The following is a 27,726-nucleotide window of genomic DNA, read 5'->3' as shown; positions in this document are numbered from 1 at the left end:
TTAAGTCTAACTTGAGAGTCATTTTTACTCTGATGAACTCAATAAATAGCAGTATATCTTGATATTGATACTAAATATCATAAAATCTTACAATATTCATGCTAAGTGTAATAGCAGATGCTTTTATTTATTTATTTTTTATTAGTTGCTCAAGACAATACAATGATCTTGACATATCATATATTTGATTCAAATAGAGTATGAATTCTCATTTTTCCACATGTACATATTGCAGGATCACATTGGTTATACATCCATGTGTGTTGGAACAAAACCACACCCATTCATGTTGTCTATGTTTACCATTGCGTTACAACCAGTTGAGAAGTCACCACAGAAGTGATGTTGTCTCCAAAACCTAAAATATTTATTCTCCTGCCCTTTACAGAAAAATGCCATCAATTCTGATTTACAGAGTATGTTCTGTAAAAAACAGCAAGGCCTTCAAGAAGAGGTGAACTTTGAAACACTGGCAGCATGTGGAAAATGAGAAAGGAGAAAGAAAACATGCCTGAAGAAGGAAGCAATGTGAATGAAGATGAGGGATCAAAAAGTGAGCATAGCATGGAGATTTCTAGGTGAGCAGGAGCAGGTTTCTAATGGACAAGAGAAGTAAAATGTGATCAGATAACATGGAGCCAAACCATGGACTGATCTGCCAAGCACGATATCTGTAGGAAAGATAAATCTGTGGAAAGATTTGGGATATGTAGCTGAGTTGTAGGAAGTTTAGTCTAAGATGGGAAGTGGGACATGGCGCTAATTGCCTCTTTGATGACTCACAATGGTAACTACTGCAGGATCACAGGTCTTTTCCAGGTAAACACTGTCTGTGTTTTGGGTCTCCCAGAAGCAGCACCAAAGCACTGTGGACTGGTAATAGAATGTAGAGATCTGGAAGAAAGGAAAGATCTGCCTCACTGGGGCAGAAAAGTCCATTATTGATTGCCCTTTATCTTTTGTTTTTTATAAGAAAAATGGCAAACATTAATTGAGTGCTTATAATGAGCTGGCATTGTCTCTTTGATATATTTTTTTTCCTTTAGATGAGAAAAATGATGTTTAGAAACTTTTCAAAGTTTTCAATGATCACAACCCAGTAAGGTGGAAACTTCCAACTAGATAATGCAGATTCTAGAAACTTGTGCCATCTTGATGATCCATCAGTGGCTGCATATTCCTTCTCTACTGGAACTGTGATGTCTTGTCCAAACCCTCATCTTAATGACAAGAAGACAATCATCCAGAGAGAAGTGATCTAATTTTAAGTCATTTTCTCTTCTGCAATTTCTTGGCAACTATTTCACCTACATTCCCAGTATCCCGTAGTATCAGTTTGGAGTGGTTAGGCCTAAATTAAGAGGCCATGTCTGTGACCCTGTGATACCTCATCCTAAAATTACTAGTTAATTGTCTTCATAGAGGTCCATTTTGCATGAGATGAAATCACCAGCATTTGACCATATCTTATATGAAATTCTTTTTGAACAAATTATTAAGGGAGGAGGAAGAGGAATGAAAGGATTTTTAAAATAGCAGTTTACTGTAGTTTTTATCAAAAGAGATGCTGTCTGTCTCACTATGATGCTGACCTCAAGCCAGCTCTTTAGGGAATTGAAAGAATAAATTACTGGGATATAATTTTAGAAGTGATATCCCAGGTGAGCCAAGAAGGCTTTGCAATTAGAATGTCATTTTCATGGTTAACAATATCCCTGCAACCCTGATACTTCTTTTTCTCAAGCCATATAGAGAAAATGATCCAAATAAGTGTGGGTTATTATTTTTTAAAAAGGAAAGCTGAAGAGCATTTACTTAGTCCTTAGTGGTGTAGCAGGCAATGTGGAATATCTTTCATCTAAATGAAAAATTGGAAACATAACTTTTATGCCTAGATACTATCAGGGAAATCAAGATATTAATACACAGGCTGAGAGAAAATGAAGCTGAAATGAATTCTCTCTTTTTATTTAATGGCTGAAGTTGGATTTTTTTTCCAGTCTAAAAGTAGACTAAATACCATTTCTTTTGGCTAATTGTAAGCTCTTTGTGGATGGAATTGTTCATATATTTCAATTGCATTTGAGAGCACCTGAGAGAGTCCTGGGAGATAAAAGTATTTTAAGATACCAACACTTTGTTAGATAGTTTATAATCCTGGCTTTCTAATACTGTTAATCAAATCAAGAAATATTTATGGAGTGTCTATTACGAAAACATGTCTCTTCCAGGCATCGTTTATTAAAAGTCTCAAACACATTTTAAACAATTGGAACCTATGGTGACATAGAAAGATGTTGGGCCAGGTCCCATGTCCCCTACATTCACCATTGACCATCTGATGCCAACATGGATTAGAGAATATATGATGAACACAAATTTTGGGCAAATTTGAGTCTTCTATACTTCTATAAGGCTCTTGACCAACAGTCTCCTCTGTTTTCCCCAGCTCATCCTCTCCTTGGTTCCTCTAAGTCTAAAAATTCTGGTGTGGAAGAAAGATGAATGAGCCCTGCCCTAAATTACTCAGACTGCCCCACTTAGCAATCAGTTTGATCAAAGAAGTATACTAGTGTCCTCTGAGTTGGTGACTAAATATTGAATACAAAGGTGGAGATTTCATCAGGATCCTCAAAGAGCATGTAGACAAATGTTTCAGGAACTTAAGAGTGAAAACACATATGGCTAAGGTTGAGAGAAAAAAGTAAAGGACTATAAACTAGTCATTTATACAGTGGCATGGTTATTAGGTTCATTCAGTTCTGGGGAAATTTTGGTAGCTCCTGTATCCTCCAGGTCACAAATAGAGAACCAGTTGAGGAGTGATGTGAAAAAAATTGGGAGTACAAAGGCATGTTTACACATGATTGAACATTCTTACACCTGCAATCGAGATATAAGAGGCAAAGGTGAGGACAGGTATGAACAGATGTTATACTATCATCATGTTTTTATTTAAATAATTTACACATTTCATAATATTTCTGCCAAGTTCTTCCTAGAGTATTTTGAAGTGAGGCCATCAATGCTTTGATTTTTTTTTTCTATCATGAATAAGTTTGAAATTTGTGTTTTTTCCAGAAAGATTTGGATTTAAAATCCAATTTGCTACTTCATCACTGTGTGCATTTGGGGCAGATGCTGATACTTTAAGAACTTTAATATTTTCCCATGTACAGTAAGTGTATTAATACTTAATTTTTGTAGCAGTGTATGTGAAAATGAAATAGATAAGTGTGCAACACACTTACTTTATGCAGATCTCTTCCTTCTAGTCTGTCAGTAACATAAGATTCAGGTGGAAGAATGGAAACATCCTTTGATTCACTGTTGGAAGAGCTTTGTCACGTGATGTGGCTAACTTGGTGTGACCATAAGTGTAGCAGTGAGGCCCTCTTGGACCTATTTTCTTGGCAGGAAAATGAGAAGTATTATTCTTACAAATAATATAAATATACTTAGGAAAGTTCATGTCACACAATATCATGGAAGATGTGGCTCAGAAAAGAATAAAAATGGATGGCAAGAGGGGTGTTATCTTTCAAAGTTAACCTGGAATTTTTCCTAAGATTGGACCTTTGTCTCAGGAAAGTTGCCAAAAATTATGGTGAGTGCCTTATGCACATCATTTATATTCTCCCTAGTAGGCATACATTAAAGTAAAGAAAGTAAGAAAAGTTATCCCTATATTGGAAGGTCCCAAAACTTGGGAATAGTGGAAAAGAGGTTTAGGTTTCTTTGGTTCTTTTTTGGATCTCCTCAAAACCAAAGTATTTCTTGTACCAAATCAAATTTTATTCTTTCAGCTTAATACAGTCAAGATATGGCACCGATTTTATCCAAATCTTCAATATTTTTTGGAATTCTTTTTTTTCCAGCATATAAAACTTCTAATAAGTATCTAAGGCATCACCCTGATCCTTTTTTAATCATGACCTGTTTACACCTTGAGTGTTGTCTTAAGCTTGATTTCACACTCAGTAACTGACTTTCTTCTCATTATCATTTTAATAATGAAATATATATATATATATATATATATATATATATTTTTTTTTTTTTAAAGACACACTTCTGCCACAATTGAGAAGAGCTGAAATAATAGTTTTTGGATTTTGAAGGCAATTCCAAAAAGGTTTCAGATGGCTCAAATGATTGAAATAATTGTCTGTCTTCTTTAGTTGAGAGCTTTGACTATGAAAGAAACTTTTTAAGGTTTAAACATGAATTTTAAACATTAAACCTCAGTGCCTCATTCAATTCCTTTCCACCACCATTCTTAAAGGTACTCTACAACCGTAAAGTATGGCAACTCTAAACTCTGGGTGGATTCACCAAAGAGATAAAAAGAGGAGAATAAGGGTGGCATGGAATCTGTCCCTATTTTATATGCTATTTTCTAAATTATTCATCCTGGGATAAGTAATTTTAAGCATTAGAATCTTTTTCTCATAGAGAATATCATTCAGATCTTCCTTATTTAGGACAGAGAAGTTACATGTGGTTAACCCCTCAGTCACTTTCCATTGTGAGAAGTGGACCAAAGAAAATATGCAGGAGCTCCAAAAGGTTTAGTAAGGTGCAGTTTATAAACCCTATTGACATGATCCATGGATTTTCTTAGAGATTATTTTAAGGAAGATTTAAAATTGTATCCTAGATCCTAATTTATTAGATTTCAATTTCCTCGTTCAAAATAAAGAGGCTGGACCATGTGGCTCATCTCCATGGTCTCTTTTAATTCTAACTGTTTGTGTTCTTAGATTCCTCTGATCACCTCAATCAGAAAGTAAACTGAATGATGTTCTTGGTAATTCAGGTCTGAATCTTATTAGAAGTCTGCTGTGGGGCACATTCAATAGAACTTGGGGTTCAGGAAATACTCTTCCTTACTCCCTTCCTTCTCATGACACATAGGAATAAGCATCTTCAAAGAATGTATTGCTGTGTCTCACTGATATTGAAGTGCTTATCACATGGACCTGTCTCTTACTTTGGCTCATTCCATTCATTTACATTAAACACTGCAATTCTAACCAAGTCTCATATGGCATAAAATATATGGCAAAATGCAGCTAATTCAACAATTTTTTGAGCCACTTATGTTTAGAAGTTGAAGAAAAGTTTCTGTTAACCTATAATCTATATAATCTAGAATACTCCTTGCACCAGTATTTTATTTGAAATGACCTGGCTGAGGGAAATGAATACTAATGTCTTTTCTAGCTCTTAAATTCTATTAATCTTTTCACCACACTAATCAGAGAGGTGTATACAGAGTAACCTAAAACATAGTCCTGCCCCAAATCAGATTGAAAGGCTAATTGAAGCATCCTTGTAGGAGGTCTTGTATGCTCATTAAACCATTTTGTCTCTGCCTTACTGCCAATGAAGAGTTTCTGAGAACTTTAGAATGAGGCAATTCTACTGATACACATTTTAGGTGGAATAAAAATAAATTCCTAGGGATACAGAGTGAAAAAATATGGTGGATAATATGGTACTAATCAGGAAACGTTTTTATGGTAGAAAGGAGAGCTGGGCAGACTTGGGAAGACAAGAACAAATAGTGTTATAATTCACATATAAAAATTGAGTTTATTCATATTTTGTTGAGTAGTATTATTTTGAAACTTGTAATTAAAATATAAAATACTGAGGAAGAGTTATGATTTTGTTTACTATATGTTAACTATATGCCATATCTCTTAAAGGTCTTTCAGGAAAAATAGTCACTAGTATATCTAGCCTTGCCTTATTTTTTTCATGCAAATTTCTGGGAAATTTAGAGGTGAAATTCTCCATGCCCTTATGGAAATTAATAAAAAATATGAAAGATAGAATTAAACCATCTTCTAGTTAAGAGTTTTCATAAATAGGATTATTTTTTCCTTTTTTGTGTGTGCAGACAACTTATAAATGCACAATACAACTTCATCTTCTGCATCCTACCATCTTGCCATTTCTTTGCCTCTTTTTTCACATATAAGTTGGTCATAATAATAGTACTAACTTCCTACATGAATGAGGATTAAAGACAACTATGTCTCTAGTGCACAATTTTGTTGTAACTGCTGAAATTCAAGTGAGGGTTCCACCACTTAAAATGGTGACCTATTTAATCTTTCAATCTTTGGTTTTCTCGCCTGTGAAAATTGAATACTACTATGAAGGGGTCCTAGGATAACCGTGAGGAGTGATGAGATCACATGGAGCAAGTAAGAACAACATCTGACATGATCAGCTTCTATCAGTGATAGTTTATTATATCCACACTTTATTCATATTGGCATACATGGGAAAAAAACAAAGAAATAGCAATCAGACTTTGATTAATTTTAGATTGTCACCTTGGTTGGTAAAAAAAATGAAGTATTGTTACTGCAACAAAATAATCTCAGTACTGGATTCCTTAAGAATGTAAAAGAAATGGGCTAAAAGACAAGTTAAGGATAGAACCAGTTCTTTGTCAGGAAATAAATTAAATATATAGGAATATATTAATACACACACTTTCTGGCATATGTTTTCGTGTTCTCAAAGATTTAAAAAATGTATTTCTTTAATTATCAAAGTAGCGCATGTTAAGGAAGATAACTTATAAAACAGAATAAATTATAAAAGGCAAGTTTAAAAATTGCCTAGAAACTCCCTACCAAGAAATTAAAGTCTATCATTATATTGAAAATTCTCCTTCCAGCCTTTCTCATACTTGCATTTAACTGAAATCATACTCTATATGAACTATTGTATCTATAATTTTACTTAAAATTATATTATGAACATATTTCTGTCTTTGTAAGTGCTCTAAAATTTTAAAGAACTAGACAATTTACCCTATGGTATGAAAATTTTTCAAAAAACTCCAGGTAATAGAAGATTTCTTTCCCATGGCTTATATTCTCAAAGAAGCCAAGAGATTAGTAGGTAAAATGAATAAATATTTATTGAGCTCCTAATGAGGGAACTGTATTGCACTATTCCTGTGGAATGTAGATATGTAAATTATTTGAAGAAAAATGCAAATTCAGATAAATACAAAGAATCAGAGATTAGGATTTAGGTAGAAATTCCTGAAGGAAGGGAAAAAAGGAGAACAGAATGGAAAACCAACAAACATGAAACAGTGTTTTTCAAATGGTGGGTTGTGATCCATAGGAAGGCATAACGAGCATTTATTAAGAAAATAGAAATGAATAGAAGAGAAAGTGTTACAGAACATTGCTCAGAACATTGGCAAATACTGTTTAGGAAATTTTCTTTCTATTTTTATGCACTCTGTCATGATCAGAAATATATTTTGGACTGTGGATCTTGAGGGTTAAAGCTTAAAAATCCATTAAGTTAGAATATCAAAATTTAGTCTTTGTCTGGTTACTGTAGTCCAGGGAGCCTATGCTTCAGTTTTTAAAGAGACTTGAGATCCAGACAAGAAAAAATTATTTGCTCAAGGTGACAGAACACATAGAATTAAAGTCCCCTTCTGCTCTGTTCCCCTTTCACATTGAAGCAAATATGAAGTTGTAGATTGTTTTTTCTTCTGCCAAACTCATAATTTATTCCATCTCCAAGTCCTCTTTCAGCTCCCCTTCATGTTATTTTTAGTTCTAGTGCCAGCCTGATGACTAATTAGAGCCATATATGTCTTGTTTGTCACACTAAATGGAGGACTTGGGCAAAGCCATGGTATGGAGACAGCACTAAAATTATAGCTCCTGATTCAGTGACATTTGCATTTCTAGCCCTACAGTGTTGTATGATTTTGTTGTAAATAGAGTCAATGTCAAATTGTGTGGTGATTACACAAAGAAACACTCTAGATGCCAACAGAACATTCTCAGGTATTATGCCTTTAAGTTAAAATTTATCGAAATAAAATGGGGGGCATAACATATAATGTAGTTTGCATTCTTCAGAGGCATTTCTCAATAAGTACTGAGTTTTGATCGATTGATATAGTGTCATATTTGACTAAAGAGGTGGGGAAGTTGCTATTGTCGCTTTGTGCTGGATGGCAGCAGAATGCACTATTGATTTTATATGTTGGATGGGTTGTCAGTATATAGTGCATTGTTGATTTTGACTTTTATAGCCAACATGTTTCCTTTAATTGGATCATTTGTAAAAGAGAGGAGGGGACCTGTTCTCCCTTGACAGTGACTGATTACAATCATTTCATGTTTGTCAATATTTGATAAACCCACCGTTACCCAACAACATGGTTGCCTTTATGTATTTGTTCATTCTAGATCCACTTCTCTATTTACTTATCATGTGCAACTAGACTGCCCCAATTGTTGCCTACAAATCATTCACATATTTACTCTTTTGGCAACAATCAATTTTTTTCTTAACTTTGCCAACCACATTCTTTCTGAAAAGAACAACCAATCCAGCTCTGTATAATTTCATTAAGCTCTATGCCTAGGGTCCTCTTGCCTTGGGCATCTACTACAGACTGTCAAGTTATGCCGGGTATTATAGATATCCACAGTGAAACCACAGTTGTCATATATTTTTGGACATCAGATTCTAAAAGTTCTTGGAGAAAAAAATAACCCCTTGCCATTGATTATCTTTGTTCTCTCCTATTGGGATTATTCTATTCTCAGGGATCATAGCCTGAATGGAGACCACAAGTCATAGAAAATTTATTTTATGTTTTTTCACCAGCAAACAGCAATATTTATAACAAGGAGGAATTTTGGACTGATAGTATGATTATGTCCTACATGCCTATGATATTTACTAATTGTTGTCTATTATCCTATCATCTTCTAATCTCTTTGCAAAAGATAAGGATTGCTGATATGGTTGCCATTTTTGTTCTTCTATTCCAGAAAGGAAAAAATTTCCAGGTCCCATTTTCACCTATATTTCTTGGACTCAGATTTGAGAATGTGCATGAGGTAAATAAACAGATGTTTTAGAAACAGGAATCTTAAGGGAAAGACTGGACTGCAAATATGAGAACTGAATTATGGTCTTCTAGACCTTGGACAAGTCATTCAACTTACCTGTACCTGAATATATTCACCAATAAATTACAAAGTTTACAGTAAATAAAATTGAAGTTCTCTTCTATCATTGCCTGTAATGCCATGTTTTAACAAATCAGGCTTTGGTGTGACAGAAGTGTGCAAGGCAATCTATGTTTTTTTTGTTTTTGTTTTGTTTTTTAGAAAGAGGCTTTCCAAAGTAGTTAGATAATTTAGGAGCGTCAAGGCATCTTACTGTTCTCCCACTGGACAAATGTTGTAAACTGCCTCTAGATATTCTGCAAGTAGTGATGGATGATAACACGGTTACTCTTTTTCTCCCCCTGCATTCTACAAATCACATGTGTTTGTGGACAGGTTTTCCTAGCTGTGCCATGGATGAGAGTTTTAGAGACCAATTCTTTTTAATTAGAGGATTCTGACAGCACACAGCCCAACATCGCATATTTTTGATTTGAAGATACAAGCATTCATTGTAACCTCATTGACATGAAAAAAAATATATATAACTGGAATTAGTGAGATGCATAGGAAGACATTATTATTTTCCATATGGAAAACAATAAATATAAAAACAGTTCTTTGTGGGCATTTCTCACTTAGAATTGTATGCAGGGAGACATTTTAGTTTATTGATAATAATTAGAAATAAGTTTTACATTGTATAATTTTATGTTTTGAGATATATGAAAGTATTGTGATACTTAAAAGATAAACTAACTTCACTAAAGATAGATTGGAGTACAAACTGAGTGGGGTAACAAATTTGAAATGGCTTTGCTCATTTTTCTTGATCATTACCTTCAACTGTCAAGTTTTTTCCTCACATCTCTTAAAGACATAGAGGCAACTTACAGAGTTGGAAGTTCTCCTTCTGTTAGTTAAAAATTCAATCCTCTTCTTTAGGGTCTCTTAAGAAAAGGGGACTTGTTGGTCTTCTTCATCCTCTCTTTCATCTCCAGTAGGTTGATACCTATAAAATTGACGGAAAAGGTAAAACATCCTTATGAGAATGTAGAAAACTTGTGTGGTTGGCATCCAAATAAAGGCTCAGAAGGACACATGTTACGTCCTCTAGAAGACAAGTTCTTGGAAGTAGAGGATACCCTCTGTGGCTTAGCTTCTTACCACTTTCTCTCAGCTCCAATCCTTGGCATTACAGCACAAGCCCTTTTACCACTGGGGGATCCTCTGGTATAGGAGATACTTTTAAAATGCGATATGTGGATGATATTTCATTCCTGTCTATGTTTGGTGCATTAAGTTGGGAAATTTACTTTTTACATCTTTGCTACTTCAGTGATACAAGTTTGTGATTAAATTTTCTGTTTGCCCTTCAAACTCTCTTGAATTCCTTTTCTCCTTTTAAAATAGGTAGTCATGTCAGCTATAAAAATGACTCAGCAGGTATTTAGCCAGGGAATAAGATACAGCTGTCTGATGGGTACGATTAATTTCTACAAAAACTTGGGGCTTTGGAGCATAACTTTTTCTCCCATGATTGAAATCTCACAATTAAGCAAAATTTTCCTAAGTTCTTTATCTTCTCTTTATGTCATCTGAAGCCTAGTGACATCACTGGGCGCTACAGGAATATGCACGATACTTGATTTCCTTTAGAATGATGTATAAGTAGGACTTGTTTTCAGCTTTGTGGTTTTGGTTTTACTTTACTATGAATGTAAATTTCCATTCAATATTATTCTAGATAATCTGGATTTGTGCTGTATCAAGAGAGTCTGAAAGTATTGAAAACTCGTCTTTGTTCTTGAAATGGGAAAAATCACAGTTATGAATAATTGGAGGTTTCAACTGAAGCTAGTAGATAATATCAAAGCAAAAACTATCATTTGCTTAGGTACTAGCAGTTTTATCCCCATCGTTTTACTACTGCCAACATAAATGAGAAGATAAAGAAAAAGGCAAATAATGTCTTAATGTTATCATAAAAGTATGGATCTACCATCTGTACTTTAAGAAGAGCTGCTTAGATGTTATCATAACTACACTTGGCAAGGTCATGCATACTTAAGGATTAAAAGCCAGGGCATCTAATTATTCAAAGTTGTATTTTGCATTTCAGTTATTATTGGGTGGGTTAAAGACAATATGATTACTAATCATACTAGTCAAACACGCAGTGGTCCCCATGTTCTGCTGCCTTCTCTGAGGGAAAGAATAATGAAGAACATTCACAAAATACACCGAAATGAACACAGGTTCATTAAAAAGTTCCCAATATTATATATTCCAAAGTTCATAAAAGAATGTTACAGAAAATGTATATCATATTTATTTTGGCCAAGGAGAAAGAGAATGAGTGGACAGGTTCAAGTCATGAAAATCCAGTGAGTGGGTTTTGATACCAATCAAAAAAAGAGTAAATTATCTCCAAGCAGGTAAGTTTCCACACCTGAACTCCTCTGTATTGCTGCTATTAGATGTGTATGGGACACATTTGAAACCTGATATCAAAACTTAAGGCAGGCTGGCAGGCAGACCGGGAATTCTCTCGAGCCTTATCGTACAGTATTGTTGGCTTTATTTTTCCCCTTCCTCTTTCTTCTGCTTTTAAGGGTTTCAGTCATTTTTATTCATTTCAACAGCAGGTGTGAAATAGTAGGCTGTCATCTGCCTTTTTTTAGTGCTGCGGGCCAAAATTATAAATGGGTTGACATTAATGGCAGTCCAGAATTTAGTGCTGTATTGGTAGATGGTATTGAAAATGTTTTGATATGACAGATGAAATGCCTGCCACTGAAACTTCAGTTAGACTTTAGCTGGCTACATCTGGCAGGGATTTTTTTTTATGCTTTGCTGTTGGTATCTAGTTTTTAAGGCATTTCTTCAAGTTTATATTCTGTTCTTTTTTTCTTTTTCTTTTTTTTTCCTGATTTGAGTTTTCTTCATGTTTTTTCATTGTTTTTCAATTTGGGGCATGATTAAGAACTAATGGAAGGTGGTCTTATTCAACTAGACAGTAGGATCTGAGTGGGAATGTAAACTTCTCGCTTCTTAATAAACCTCCTCAACTGGGAGATGCCCAAGGTAGACAGGGACCTTCCACAGTGCTGGCACCTATTCTGTTGTTCATACAAACATGAATGCTGCATAAATAAAATATCAGGAAAGCACAGTCAGACTAAATTTCCTAAAGCCAAGTGTATAGGTTGGTTTGAATGATAGGAACAGTGTTCCCTGTCTAAATAAGCTTTCGAAACACTGATCATGGCCAGGTGATTCTATAACATGTACACTCACAAAAATGAGAAATTATATCCCATCTATGTATGATATATCAAAGTGCATAAATGCATTCTACTGTAATGTATAACTAATTAAAACAAATAAAAAACAATTTTTTAAAAACCCCACTGATTAAACAAAGCTAAGTGCATTCCTTTTCAGAGAGCTCCTCAGAGCCTTGGAAGAATGATTTTCACTGTGTGTTTTCTTTTAGTCACTGTGGTCCCTAAAGTTGTTACTTCTTAGGGTCTTTTAATTAATTTTATTTATCTTTGGAAAGACTTACTCTGTTAGACCAGATGAATGTTGACCTTCCTACTTTATGTGAAAAAGTATTTTCCCCAGATTAATTTTTTTCAAGAGTTTCAGAAATATATTTTTTTCCCCTCTGTGAATTCTGTCTCTTCTTCACATATGGGTTTCCTCAATGAGATAAGTTAGGCTGTGGTCTCAAATTGCCTCAAGTGCAAATTTGCTGTTGTCTAAGTTGCTTGAAACTTCAGTTTGGAGTCTGACAGTATAACTCTCTCATTTCTGAAAATTTAAGAAGATAGTCCATTTTATCCTTCAAAATGGGAAACACCTTTGCTTTTATTTTTTGAAATGTCTCCTTAAAGATTCACCCTGTTATTTTCTCTCTAAGATACCTGAGAGCTTACCTTTTCCTGAGGTTGTCAACAGGAATATCTTTACATGTAAAATGTCTTGTTCCTTGTCCTTTAAATATTTCTAGATTTCATTTTCTAAAACATTAGAAAATTATTCAGATATTCTCAGTTTTTAGAGCCAATATATAACAAGACTTCATTTTTTACAGGAACAGAGAATGTAATGCAGATGGTTAGAAAATAAATACAGCACTTACCCCCTTGAGAGAAAGGATTGTGGGTGGGGTGAGGAGGATGGAGTCTGTAGGAAAATGTCAGATAGCACATCACCTGGTAAAATAAGGAACAAAGAACTGTGTGCATCATGGTGACAGTGTGTGAACAATGCATTTTCTTTGCATGTGAAAGGAGTAAATAATTCATGGAGATGGCATTTGGGTTGGGCCCTGAGAAAGAACAGGCATGGTCTGGGTGTAGGAGGACATTTCAGGCAGCAGAAACAGCAGGAACAAAATGAAACCCAGGAGCAAGAAGATAGATGATATGTTTGCAGAATTTTAAGCAGTTCAGTTAGGGTGAAACACAGAGTATACAGTAGAATTGGGATGAGCTGTGGAGTACCAGTCCTAAAAATTGGTTTCAGGCCAGAATGTGAAGGTAATGAATTGTTGAGGGGATTGTACTTTATTTTGCAAGTGAAGTTAAGCCAAAATGAGTGTGGAAGCAGTCAGGTCTCATGCTCAGGTGAATGTCTGACTGAGGGGTTCTTAAATGGAAGCAAGAAAAATAGAGTTGAGATGAACTTTATTGGATCAAGCATAGGAGGTGAAAGGAGTTTTGATTGTAAAATTTGAATTTATTTATTTGTGACAGGGCTAGTTCTATTAATAAATTGCAAGGTATTCTCTTTTGATTTGTAATCTTTTCCTGAGGTTTTCCTATATTTAATAATCTAGATTTTATTAGGTATTTGTTCTGATATGATATTTTCATGTTGGACCTTTTGGAATGCTTGCATGAATCTGAGCAATATCGTGCGGTCCACCATGTGACAGATACTAGGTATATCTTAGGATGCTCAAATGGAGTTGATTTCTGCCATAAGAAACACAAACACCATAAGACAAAAGTGAAATAACTACATAAAATTTCTGGGAATGAGAATCTCTGAATTGGAGCAGACAACACATTTGGCAAGTTTATGACCTTCAAAATTATATAATTTTCTCTTCAAATATATGGACTGGGAAGTACAAGACTGGAAGAAGAAAGGAAATTGAGTAATATTGCAATGGAAAACTTGGATTTATATAAGATTCATCATCAAAATATGTCTGTGAAGATGGGTGTTTTTTGACTAACAAAGTTTTCTGTGAACCTGAAAGCCAGGTTGGTCTCAGTCCTCCTCAGTGCCACCTTAATGAAGAAGAATCACAGTAGCCTTGTCTTTTTTAAGGAGAAAAACTCTGAGCCCACAAAGAGAGAAAAGACAAAATCCTGTGTCATCAATTGAGATTTGGGGGAATAATTCCTCATCTTCGTCTGCCAAATTACTTGACAATCATTTCTTAGTGATACTGTTATCAGTGCTTGTTTGAACTTTTTGGGTTGGCATTTGCATGAAGTTATAATGCAATGTGAAGAGCATATATTCAATGAATATTCATAATGCTGTGAGAAAATAATGGAAGAAAAGACCAACTGATTTGCATTATCCTCAAAGCTTCACACACAAAACGTGACATTTGTACTGAGTTTTAAAGTGTGAACTGAGCTTCCTGGATAGACAAAGGGAGGGGACAGTCCATTTCTTGAAGGTTTAGTTGTCATGTTCTGAGAAAAGTGCATGACAACCGTGGCCAAACCAAGCAATGGGTGGTAGGAAGTGCCTGGAAAATATTAGGACCCACAATATAACTAGATATTTATGCCATCCCAAAGCTTGAACTATTACTCTGGAAGCCATAGGATGACATTAGAGATTTTAACAGGGATGTGACATACTAACATTTTTTAATGGAACAAAGAACAATTGTACAAAGCCCTACAAATACTGACTTTTTGACATATACAAGTCTTAATGGAACACCACCATTTACCTGATAAATGATACCTACTGCCCAGGAAACAGCAAATGCACAATTTAGCACTAACAAAATGAATCTACAGAGATGCAATTGTATAATCTGTAAATTTTTGAAGGGAAAAATGAGTTTATAATCTCTCTCTAATATCTAAATAATAGTCCTTCTATATACTAAATTTGATTCAATTAAAAAATTTTTGAGTGTGTGCCATACCAGACACTCTGCTACACTCCAGGAATGACATCCTGAACAAGACACAGACCCTGCCACCAACAAAATGCAATTTATTGCTACAACCAGATGAGTGAATAAGAAATCTTCAGTCTACTCTATGCAGTGCTGCATTTGCAATGAGTGAAGGAGTCCCAGGGATAGCCATAAGTCCTTGTTTTCTTTGTTTTGTGAGGGAGAAGGGAACTGACAAGCGGAGGATTGCTGAAGGAAGTGTCATCTGAAAGGTTATTAATACTATTATATTAAATAATAAACATAAACATAGTTTGTAAGAGCTGTCATAGTAAAATACCACAGTCTGACTATCTTAAAAAATAGGAAATTATTTTCTCACAATGTTAGAGTCTAGAAGTCCAATGTTAAGGTGTCTGCAGGTATATTTCTTCTGAGGCACCCCCCCCCTTTGGCTTGAAGGTGGATACTTCCTTCCTTTGACCTCACATAGCCATTTTTCTATGTGTGCTCACTCTCTCTTGGTATCCCCTCATCTTTATAAAAAGACACCAGTCCTATTGGAATAGCACCCACTTTTATGTTCTCATTTAACATTAATTGCCTCTTTTAAAGAATCATCTCCAAATACAGTCACATTGGGGGTTGGAGCTTCAGCATAGACTTTTTGAGGCATGTCATACATTTCATAATGAAAAGAATCAGAATTTCTTGTGTGCTTAATATTTCGTTCCCTTAAATCTGCCTAAGTAACTGTAGAACTAAGTGGATAAACTAATTCAGGCAAAGGTCTTAATGGGTAACAAATTTAATGTGTATTCTTCTGGCAATGTTTTCTAAATGACAAGATTCTTTGTGAGAGTTATGTAATGTGAGAGATCCCAGCTTTACGACAAACTAAAGCAAGGGACAGGTTGGGACGATGGATCAATTGTGATGATCTCCCAAATCACAGCTGCCATATGAGCAATCCAGTCAGCTCCATAGCCTATGCAAAGGTCCAGTCCTATGTCACTGTGCTGTTTAACAGAGAAGGGAATCAATCACAAAACATGGCCTCTGTGCTCACTTGCCACAACTGTGTGTTCAGACATTGGTGGAACATCCCTTAACAGTTAGTGTTTTCAAATCAGAGCAAAGAAAGTAAAAAAAGGAAAGCAGCATATGCAGTTTCTGATGTTTGCACAAATCCAATTCCTTAACACATGACAAAACTACGGGGCCTCCCAGGGGCGGAAAAAATCCATCACAAGGGACCTAGAGGTATGTTGGAAAGAATTCTGACCAAAGAGATTTATGAGGTAGTATAGTCACTGCTCAGGGGAGGGTAAGGTAGTGCTATAGCTTAAGATGTTTAAAACCTGGCTGCAAGAGAAGCAGGGAAATGCACCGCAGGGAACAATTCCCTGCCAAGTTCTGGGGGATGGAAAAATGACTTAATGGCATTTTCACTGTCTCAACTTTGGTGATTTTTTTTCCTAGTAAGCAGACACCTTCTATAATTCCTTTGGTAAATAGACTCATAAGATATAGATGTGCCTTTCTCTTACATGACTTATATAAACCACTGTTGTTGTTGTTGGCTCACAAAGAGTTGGAAATTCATACCCGAGGAATGAAATGGACTAGATGGGTTAAACTAAAAATCACTTCTTTACCTAAGTCCTGGGCTAAGTCATGCCCAACTCCAAAGGCCAAGAGACATGCTAAGGCTACAAAATCTCAGATAGAGTTAAAAAAAATGGTAAGGGAGCTTGCAAGTTATCTGTTTGAACTTTGATGTTAGATGTCAGTGAGCTGGAAGTTTCCATTAAACCACCTATGGATGGAAATATTTAGGTGGTTGGAGATGGAAGAGTTGCACTATGTTGCAGGTTCCCTGGGCATCTGACACGAATCTTTCTTTCCAACATTGTATCTTTAATGTGCCTTCTCAGTTTCTGCCAGAATGCTCTCCAGTGGCCCCAGCACACAAGTCAGTATACCAAGCACTGTTACATATCAACAACTACAGTGTGCTCAGTATTTCTCAGCTGAGACTATTCTGAGATTCAATTCAAATCTCTCCTAAGGCAGAGAAAAACAAAACTAAACAAAATAAAACAAGCAATAACTATGAGAACAAACTTTCCAAGTCAAGGAGAACAAGGTCATTTGTTCTTTCTATCAAATTCCAGTGGGGTGCACTGAGTGCCCCACTCCCTTGACTTAGGATGAATTGCTTTTTACTGTGGACCATTTTTTTTTATATGCATCTACAGTGACCATTTCCTGTGTCTTCTTGCTTAATACAGCATGGTAGAGACTTGATAGAAACTGAATGGATAATAGGGAGAAAGTAGTTTTCATTAATGTTGGAGAAACTGCCTGGAAATTAAAAGCAATATGAGTGAGATTATCATGAATTGTTGTATCAAATCTTCAAGGGACAGCTACATTTACATGCAATATGAATTGTTTCAGATCATGGAAAAACAGAACTTTTCAACTCATTTTTTTTGTGGCTGGCATAAACACAATGCCAAATTTGATAAAGAACAAACATGTGTTCAAGTACATCTCCTTGCATGCATTCATTATAGAATAATCACATCTACAAAATAGATACAAAATTTCTAAGCAAAATATATTAGTAAATAAAATAATTTTCCATATCAAAAGATTGATTCCTGAAGCTCAGGAGACTGAGGCAGGAGTATTGTGAGTGCAAAATCAAGGCCCTAAGCCATTCAGTGAGACCCTGTCTCTAAATAAAATAGAAAATAGAGCTGGGGATATGGCTTGGTGGTTGAGTGCTGTGAGTTCAATCCCCGTTACCAAAAAAAAAAAAAAAAAAAAAAAATTGATACACCATGGTCAAGTATGGTCAAGTAAATTTTTCTCCAGGTGTACTCACCATTAGGAAAACAACAAAAGTATCTAAAATATCTAGCTTATCTTAGCAATAGGTTAAAAAAGAGAAAAAAAAGTGACCTACTTAAAAAATGCAAAGGTACATTTCATAATGTCCAAATCTATTACTATTATTAAAAACTAAAAGAATAGATGAATTAAAGATATAAACTTGTTTTCCAAACTAGCTATATATATCCTTTGAGACCCCACAACTCAAATCAGCATTCCTAATAAATTTTGTAAGAAAACTAAGCATTGTAACTAAGAACTAGCCCTGCTACTATCCAAAAGTTTCTGAAGTACTAACTGATGGAAATAGGATAATAAAAGCATAGAGATAGATGTGTTTGCTATGATTTGGATATGTGTTCACAAAGGTCCACATATTAAAGGCTGGGTGCCTGGTCCATGACAGGGAGGTGGAAAACCTTCAGGATATAGGGGTCTTGTAGGAGATGTGGGGATCATTAAGAACATGTTATTGAATATGATTGTGGGACCTCCAGACATTTTCTATTTTTTTTTCTTTTTTATTTTTTTAATTAGTTTTGTTTTTTAAATACATTACAGCAGAATGCATCACAATTCTTATTACACACATAGAACAATTTTTCATATCTCTGTTTGTATATAAAGTATGTTCACATCAATTCATGTCTTCATACAAGTACTTTGGGTAATGATGTCTATCACATTCCACCATTCTTGCTAATCCCCTGCCCCCTCCCTTTCCCTCCCTCCCCTCTTCCCTATCTAGAGTTTGTTTATTCCTCCCATGCTCCCCCTCCCTAACCCACTATGAGTCAACCTCCTTGCATCAGAGAAAACATTTGCATTTGTTTTTTGGGGATTGGCTAAGACCAGTGAAAAGCATCAATCTTCCCTGCCCTGGCAGCTTCACTGGTTGGTCCTAGAAGCCCCAAGGGCTGGCCACAGGACAAGATTGGGGGCTCCATTTGGGATGTGGAAGTGCAGGCAGGGGTGGAGGGGAGGGCCGCAATACATAGGCTTAGCTCCTCTGGCTTTTTAAATCAAGCTAATATTTTAAGAAATGAAAAACTTTACCATTGGCTTCCTATTTCATGTAAGAAATCACAATGCATATCAGATTACTAGACTACTACTTAAGTTTGAATGAAACTATGGTAATTTACTAAAAGACTTCTATTGGCCAAATATACTAATATTTTCATCAACAGGTAAAAATTTCAGCTTTACTAAAATTCCCAGTTTAGAAAAGAATCATTTTAGAATTAGAATTTTTAACACAATTTTCCATCAACATTTTAATATATGTAATGAATAATTGGGATTTTTAAAAAAATATATTCAAAAGTAGTAATTTTAAAAGTTGCATGTGAATCAAAACAAAAAAAACTAAAAAATCCAACTGAAAAGATTACAAAAGTTGCATGTGTCCATTTTTTATGTTAAAAGACAAATATTTTTAGATTATGTAAGATTTGCTTACTTTCCTTGAATCATAAAAATGATTATGAGAGATTTTAAGAATCTTTTTCCCAAAAAGTTGAAAGAACATTTTACTAATATTAATATATATTTGAAGAATTCCATACTTTAAATTATGTACAGTTAATTAATTGACATTATAGGTTTGAAATTCTTGGCAAAACTAGCAGTTGGCAATTAACATTTACAATTAATGTTTTGAATAATTTTCCAACTCTTATACTTCAAAACATAAAGCAAACAAAGTCAGTTCTAAAGTCAATTAAATTGTTATAATTTTTCTGTTGGTCAAAAATTTAGCACATTTTCTACTTTCTGCTTAATTGCTGAATTTGAACATATAACAATATCTTAAGAAATACATATTTTAAGTATATATGTGAATGTCAATAATTATATGTTTAATAAGTAATTTTCTAAATTTATACAATAGATGCTTAGTGTGTAATGTAGCAAAATTTCTACAAGTACTGAAAAAGTTTTAGGTAACAAAGAATTCAACTAGTAAACATTTATAATGAAAAATACTCCCAAGAGAACAAATAAAACACATGTGAAAATTACAATTATGAATATGAATTTTGAAAATGGTTGATTGGAAAATTATGTGTGTACTGACCCACTAATGGCAATAAAAAAAAATCACACAATTAAAAAACTTTAAACATGAACAAAGCAAAATAAAGAATAGTCATGACAATAAAAATCAAAGGAGGAATTATGTAGTAGATCACATATAGCACACATAGATGGATTTTATTTTATTTATTTTTTTTTAATTTTTATTTTTTTCATCTTTCATACATTTGATTCAAGTGAGTTATGCATTTCCATTTTTACCCCAAATACAAATTGCAGAATCACATCAGTTACACATTCAAAATGTTTACATAATGCCATATTAGTGACTATTGTATTCTGCTGTCTTTCCTATCCCCTACTATCCCCCCTCCCCTCCCCTCCCATCTTCCCTCTCTACCTCTTCTGTTGTTGTTCCATTCTCTCCCTTCCCCCCTCCCTTTCCCCTCACAACCTCATTTTCTCTTCTTGTCTTTCATGCTGTGATGATGAGTTAAGTGTTTAGCTTCAGCACAGGTACCCACCATGTTGTGCTTCCTTGCTGCAGGTTCAAAAGCAATCTAGTCAATTGATCATGGATGGAAACTTCCATAATTTTGAGCCAAAGTAAACCTTTTGTAAAAAATAAATAAATAAATTGATAATCTCGGATGCTTATAGTGATGGAAAATAATTCCTAAAATGTTATGAAGAAAGTAACAAGATATCGTTACTTATAGATTATTAGATTGTTTACTCCAAAAATGTAGTGAATTGAAGGAAAATTACTTTGACTTCATAATAAAATATGGTAAGACATATGGTTACAAAATGGATAGAGAAAGCTTTCCTATAGATTACCAATAATTACTCAGAACACAAAATTCTATTCATAGCAATCAAAATTTAAAAAATAATTATGAGATAAGCATGAATGTATTAGCTAGTCTATAAAATTTTACATATATCCTTAAACATCGATGTCATGTGTGTATGTGTATGTATGGAGGAGGAGAGAAAGAGAAAGAGAATAAATAAAGAAAACAAACTCTTATGGTCCTAGATGAAAAGTGGATGAAAAGATGTAATATAATGATAGTATTTATTCATCTGAATTAAGCATTAATGTTAGTAAAATTTTGACAAATATTCCAAATATTCAATTTTAATGTTTTTTCTAAGTAAGATAAATGATAGATTAACTCATAAAAAAACAAGGGCATAATCCATGGTTCCTTCCTGCAGGTTCAAAAGCAATCTAGTCAATTGATCATGGATGGAAACTTCCATAATTTTGAGCCAAAGTAAACCTTTTGTAAAAAATAAATAAATAAATTGATAATCTCGGATGTTTATAGTGATGGAAAATAATTCCTAAAATGTTATGAAGAAAGTAACAAGATATCGTTACTTATAGATTATTAGATTGTTTACTCCAAAAATGTAGTGAATTGAAGGAAAATTACTTTGACTTCATAATAAAATATGGTAAGACATATGGTTACAAAATGGATAGAGAAAGCTTTCCTATAGATTACCAATAATTACTCAGAACACAAAATTCTATTCATAGCAATCAAAATTTAAAAAATAATTATGAGATAAGCATGAATGTATTAGCTAGTCTATAAAATTTTACATATATCCTTAAACATCGATGTCATGTGTGTATGTGTATGTATGGGGGAGGAGAGAAAGAGAAAGAGAATAAATAAAGAAAACAAACTCTTATGGTCCTAGATGAAAAGTGGATGAAAAGATGTAATATAATGATAGTATTTATTCATCTGAATTAAGCATTAATGTTAGTAAAATTTTGACAAATATTCCAAATATTCAATTTTAATGTTTTTTCTAAGTAAGATAAATGATAGATTAACTCATAAAAAAACAAGGGCATAATCCATGGTTCCTTGCTGCAGGTTCAAAAGCAATCTAGTCAATTGATCATGGATGGAAACTTCCATAATTTTGAGCCAAAGTAAACCTTTTGTAAAAAATAAATAAATAAATTGATAATCTCGGATGTTTATAGTGATGGAAAATAATTCCTAAAATGTTATGAAGAAAGTAACAAGATATCGTTACTTATAGATTATTAGATTGTTTACTCCAAAAATGTAGTGAATTGAAGGAAAATTACTTTGACTTCATAATAAAATATGGTAAGACATATGGTTACAAAATGGATAGAGAAAGCTTTCCTATAGATTACCAATAATTACTCAGAACACAAAATTCTATTCATAGCAATCAAAATTTAAAAAATAATTATGAGATAAGCATGAATGTATTAGCTAGTCTATAAAATTTTACATATATCCTTAAACATCGATGTCATGTGTGTATGTGTATGTATGGGGGAGGAGAGAAAGAGAAAGAGAATAAATAAAGAAAACAAACTCTTATGGTCCTAGATGAAAAGTGGATGAAAAGATGTAATATAATGATAGTATTTATTCATCTGAATTAAGCATTAATGTTAGTAAAATTTTGACAAATATTCCAAATATTCAATTTTAATGTGTTTTCTAAGTAAGATAAATGATAGATTAACTCATAAAAAAACAAGGGCATAATCCATGGTTCATTGTCTTACTAGATGATAACATTTTTTACAGCTTCAAAAACTAAAGAGCATGGTGTTGTTATGAAAGAGACAAATAGACCAGTGAAAAATAATAGGAAGTCTAGAAACAAGCTCTACTTCATAAAAGAACTATGGAGAAGCAATCTCAAAAACATAGGGATATACTTTTAATGAATTCAGAAGAAAACAAACACAGGCAAATTGTTGGAATCTACTATTATGGTTTGGATCTGAGGTGTTACCCCAAAGTTCCTGTGTTAATACTGGAATTATCAGAGGTAAGATGATTAGATTATGGGAACCTAATTAGCATATCCCAGTTTGAATAGACTGACTGGGTGATAACTTATGTGGCTAGGGCATGACTAGAGGAGGAATTTCACTGGGGGCAAGTCCTGGAATGGTCTCTCTTCTCTGTGGTCCCTTCCCCTCTTTCTCCCTGTCTTTGCTCCCTGACCACTATGAGGTAATCAGATTTCCTCCACCATGCCTTCTGCCATAATGTTCTGCCTGATCTTAGGTCTACAGAAATGGAGTTTGGCCACACATGAACTGAGAACTCTGTAACTGTGAACCAAAAATACTTTCCTCCTCTTAGTTATTCTCGACAGGTCACAACAAAAAAGCATGACTAACACAGAATCATACTTCATCTATATAAAAATAAACCACAAATAATTTAGTCAGGTACATGTTTAAACTTCAAAATATTACAAGAAATAGTAAAATGTGGATATTATTTTTATATTACACTAACACCAAAGAAAAAATGCAGACCAATAATACTGGTAGGTTCTTTCAAGTATAAATTTAAAACACCTACATAGAATGGTAAAATAACTTCAAAAGGATATAAATAAATTAGTACCAATATTTTCAATATGTTATCAGTCATAGAGGTTTAACATGTTAACTAGGAAAAGTATTTTTATAATCAAGAAAACAATAGTAAAATTATATATGGGCATAAATTCATTAAAGATAGAAAAAGAACCAATTATCTAAAATATATAACAATTTTAGTAGAAATGTCCACTGACATAAGTATTTTCATAAGGTATTTATGCACAGGCCTTGAGCACAGCCTGACTATGTAAGTTTAGGCTATTGTATGGCGAATAACTGGGGAAAACCTGAATGACTATAGGCAAGAGGTTCATGAAAAAAAATGGTTGCCCTGTCAGGGATTAAGAATGATACTTTAGAAGGAGAAATCAGTGATGTAGGAATTATCTATAGCATATTTTCCAGTGAAATTTCCAAGTAGCAGAGCAGGCTTTTTTTTCTGTTAAAAGTTTTTATATTCATATATACATATATGCATCAAATGTAAAGATTTTAGTTAACAATATCAACAATAGGTTGATCTCTGGAATAAATAGAATCATGGATGTTCTTTCTTTTAATTTTTTGTGTGCCATGTCTATATTATTTAATGTTAAACGTATCACTGATATATAATATGTATAGAATATACACATGTATGTAATATATATGTTTGTGTGTGTGTGTGTGTATACATACATACTGAAGATTGAATACAAGGCCTCATATATCTTAGGCATGCACCCTATCTCTGAGTTACAACCCCAGTCCCATTTATACATATTTTAATTATCCTTTATAACTGTGATTCTGGACAAAATTTTGAAAACAAAAACATTCTCTTTGTCAAAATTTCTGAGTGTCTTCTCTAAACCATACCTTCACTTCTCCAGTATAATTCTTTGTGAAATTTTAAAGACTTAACTGTGAACTTAGGCCTAGTGGTCCCTAGTTCAAGTCCCAGACAGTTCAACTACCACAACTACTGTGGTCACTCTAAGAATAACTTTCCTCAAATTTGTGCTAATAGCTAAAAGAAAGGGATGTTGTTACACAAGCCAATCTTCATTTTTATAGAAATTAGGTAATCTGGGCTGTGTTCATAGGCATAGTGAGTCCATTGTTTGATCTGCGACTCTTTGCTCTAAGTGGGCTACTAGGTCAACTCTCCATGTAGATCACAGACATTATTAAAATTTAGAGTTTTAGAAAATGTTTCAGTGTTGATTTTTTTTATCAGAAACAAAAATAGATATAGTAATAATAACAATAAATAAAATATTCATTTACATATCCAGCCTGGATTATATTGGTCCTTATACTGACAGAATTATAAAATTATTGTTGTTGTTTTTTTTTCCTGAGGGAGGGTGGTCTCAGAAGACAAAGTACCTTGGATCATCAAAAGGTATTTACCTAAAAAGCAATGGTAAGTGGTGTTAAAGTCTTTAAAGAAATTTGAACAGTGGCAAAGGCTTCCAGAATATTTACTTTGAAGGAGGGAATGTGTATTCTCCACACAAGAACAACAGTGCAGTCTTGGGTGATTCATAGTCTGAGATATCTCTAGAGCTTCCAGAGGGCTTAAAAGGGAAGTCTTTCCTTCCAGAAAACTCAATAGTTACGCCGGTGTCAGAGGTGATTCGACAATCCATGTATTCTTCCCACTAGAACCCAAGAGCAAATTAGGAATCCTCAGATCTACTGTTGCACCACTGACAAGCCCTGCTCTTACACTACAAAACAAGGTTTCCCATTTGTGTAATGTAAACATTTAATGATGGAAAATAATATTTCTGAAATGAAGTAAAAATATCAGGGAAAGTGGCTGGAGAAAGGACAAGGCTTGTTTGGGGCTTCTTCTCCTTATAGGTCTTATTTTGGTGCTGGCTGCCTAGAGCTTTTGAGAAATCAGAAGGCAAAATGCTGTGTTTTAAGTTGATATAAAAGGAATTTAAAAATCAAGAAGAGTGAATTTTTATTTAGTGAAGTGTATTTGCAGTGTGGTTATGAGAAAATGAGGTTCAACTGCCAAAGGCTAAATATTAGAAGATGGTTAAAGCAATATTTTGCAAGTGGAAGATGTCTGAATGAAATAAAAATGTGTATACACACACACACACACACACACACACACACACATATAAAATACCTGTCTTTGAAGCTTTTAGTGAGAGTTTTATATAAAACTCTCACTATGTGTGTGTGCGTGTGTGTATATATATATGTGTGTGTACACATGTGTGTGTGTGTGTGTGTGTGTGTGTGTGTGTATAATTTCTCCATTAAGGTCATCGAGTTTTGTTCGCAAGATGAGTGTGCATATGTTTTCCTGTGTTTACATGCCAGATCTCGATGTAAAATATATTTCATGCTGTGGGCCATGGTCAAACAAAATTCCAAATTCTATGCCAAAAGCTTTATCCAAAGAAGACCCTATTCAATCTCAGGCCTTTGTCCTTCCCCAGAGGAAGAAATGGCAGGCTAAGGGAGTGGAGGTAGAAACAGGAAAAGAGGAGATAAAAGACAAATGTCAGTGCTTCTTCTAAGCAAAGCATTTGTTTACAAAAAAAGAAAAAAGAAAATTAATCCAATGCTATTTTTTTCCCTTAAGAATAAAACCAAAGCAGACGCTGAAATGGCACTGACATTGGTGGCCCAGGTGTTCCCCACTGCTTTCTGTTAAGTCTGAAAGAAGAGGAATAAAAGCTCCAGGAGAGACTTCAGTTTCATTATGTTCCCTGCAGTCTAAAAAGCAATGGTAAGTGGCATGAAGGTCTTTAAAGAAATCTGAACAATCGCAACGGCTTCCAGAATATTTACTTTGAAGGAGGGAACATGTATTTTTCTCCACATGAAAACAACAACAACAAAAACCATCCTTCCCAAATCTGAGCACACAAATCTACGATGAGGAGATGCAGTCAGGGCTGGGAAAACTTCACTGACTGTCCAGCAACCCTCTGGAAGACCGGGTGCTGTGATGAGGAGGACCTTCATCTTCCCTGAAAACACCTGCTTTGTGTCACTCCAGCTCCCAGGTTGCACATAAAAGGCACAGAATGTGTGCATGTGTGCTTTTAATTTACCTATTTAAAGTACATCTGTGATAATCTCTTTGGAATTCCTGTTCAGGCTTTATAGTTTTTGTTTATATGATAATGTAGTTGTCACATCCAGATTATAAACTCCCAGAGATGAGAGGTGCTTTATATCCTGCCCCCTTCTGTGAATGACAATGTGCTGAGTGGGGTTCTCCAGAAGTCAGTACTGAGTGAATAAGAATTCTATTAAAAATCACCTCAGTAATTATTTTTGGCTTCAATTCCTTAGGCCAGTTAATTCCTATTAAACTCTTTCCAGGTCTCATTTTCTTGAAAATGGAGAGTAATATAAGAAAACCTCTAGCCTCCTCGTCATACAGAATGTTAGAACTCTCACTGCACACCATATGGAAGCTTTTCTGTTTCCTCTGTGATGCGGACAAAGAGTACCCTAACCACATTTGAACTGAGAGTCTATAACACTGTCTCTCAGAGTGTGGTCATGGACAGTGTTAATTAATATCTTCTGGGACACTTACTATGATGGGGCCACAATCAGCATCTGTAACAGAATGCTTAGAGAGTTTTTAAGCAAAATATTAGTGAAAGCACAAGAACACAAATTTAGGGCAATTCATGTTTGGTGTGAGGAAAGAACAGCAGAATGAACAATATGTTTGTTCGGGGGGGGGCGGGGACTGGGGGTAGAAAAAAACATGTTTGGTCCTCCAAGATGCCCTTCATGTATTCTAATATAATGAAGGGAAGAAGGATGGGACCATAGTAGGAATGAATTGTACTGACTCTGTGTCTAGTTTGACAAAGCTCCCTTGTTAGTTAGGACAGTTCAAGGAAGAAATTACTGAGTATTTGAGGAAAACACAGGTCTTGGAGTCAGACCAGTTACTTGTATGTGGCCTGCTAAGTTTTACCTACACAGCCAAAATTCTAATACCTTCCTTTGAAACTTCTAGCAAGATCTCTACCAGTTGATGAAAAGTGCCTGGCAAATACTTGGAGCGCCTGCTTTTGTGCCTTTACATATATTGCTATCTCCATTCATTTATTTATTCATCAGATATGCTATCAATAATAAGAAATGAAATAATATAAATTACAGCCAATGCTTAGAGCTCTACAGCATTTTACAAATGTTATCTCCTTTACTTTCCACCATGCCCTCAGAGAGATATAGTATAATTGTATTTATTTTATGGA

At 34.4% G+C, this 27,726-nt stretch overlaps 1 pseudogene; it reads left to right on the top strand.

Moving 5' to 3' along the window:
- The first annotated feature begins 477 nt into the window (after window positions 1-477).
- Window positions 478-27,726, top strand: part of LOC143386086 (rho guanine nucleotide exchange factor 28-like) — a 137,421-nt pseudogene continuing 110,172 nt past the window's right edge.

Source organism: Callospermophilus lateralis, assembly GCF_048772815.1.
Source record: "Callospermophilus lateralis isolate mCalLat2 chromosome 17 unlocalized genomic scaffold, mCalLat2.hap1 SUPER_17_unloc_3, whole genome shotgun sequence".
Classification (NCBI taxonomy): Eukaryota; Metazoa; Chordata; class Mammalia; order Rodentia; family Sciuridae; genus Callospermophilus; species Callospermophilus lateralis.
The sequence above is the reverse complement of the archived record's forward strand: the minus strand, read 5'-3'. Positions and strand labels throughout refer to the sequence as shown.